Source organism: Trachymyrmex septentrionalis, unplaced genomic scaffold (assembly GCF_001594115.1).
Source record: "Trachymyrmex septentrionalis isolate Tsep2-gDNA-1 unplaced genomic scaffold, Tsep1.0 scaffold106, whole genome shotgun sequence".
Lineage (NCBI taxonomy): Eukaryota > Metazoa > Arthropoda > Insecta > Hymenoptera > Formicidae > Trachymyrmex > Trachymyrmex septentrionalis.
In genome coordinates, this window is record NW_017304185.1 from 243,282 (window position 1) to 244,087 (window position 806).

General features: G+C 25.7%; 1 pseudogene; it reads left to right on the forward strand.

The window, feature by feature from the left end:
• The window catches only part of LOC108745474, a 6,583-nt pseudogene that overhangs the window by 3,719 nt on the left and 2,058 nt on the right, over positions 1–806 (forward strand).

Genomic DNA, 806 nt, shown 5'->3' on the forward strand with positions numbered 1-806 from the left:
ATACATAATGTACTCCATCAATTTCTATTTGATTGCATTATTATAAATATACAGGTTATGAATTTAATTTAGGTGCGAAAATCTGCTTATAGTTGGACTATATATATATATATAAAACAAGAATATGTCGTATTGAAAAATAAGAATTATTATTAATTTTCTTCTTCAAAGTTATCAAATTCTTAACTATCAACAATAGCTGGATCGATATAGCCTGCAATCGACATGACATTCCGTTGATTTCGTATCGTTTCTATACTGATTCCAGTAGTTCTGATACGTTAGAGAAACTTCTTGCGGAACTAGTGAACTCATTTTTAGTAAGAAATCCGTTTCATCGTTCCGATTCCGTATATATAAGATGGCATCCTTAGAATGAAATCACACGGTGCAGAAAACAACTGCGAAATAGAGAATACGTCATAGAAGCAATTAATTAGCATTATTCTGTGTTAATTAAAATAGTTCTAATTGGTTGTTTCAATGACCTTCATTAATATAATTATATTTCCCTATATCTCCTTATTTATAAATGACCTAATAATTATCTGATTTTTTTTAGAAATTTCAAATTTTTTATTCATCTTTATCCTTAATATATATTAATATAAACAATAAAAAAATTATTTTTTTATTTTTTTTAATCCAAATTATTTCCTCATTTTTAATAATTTTCTCAATTATTTTAAATAACTTTATTATTTTTAATAATCATATTCTTTATATTATCCTCCTTGCACTAATAATTAAACTTAGCATTCCTCCATTTCATTTCTGTGTGTGTGTGTGTGTGTGTGTGTGTGTGT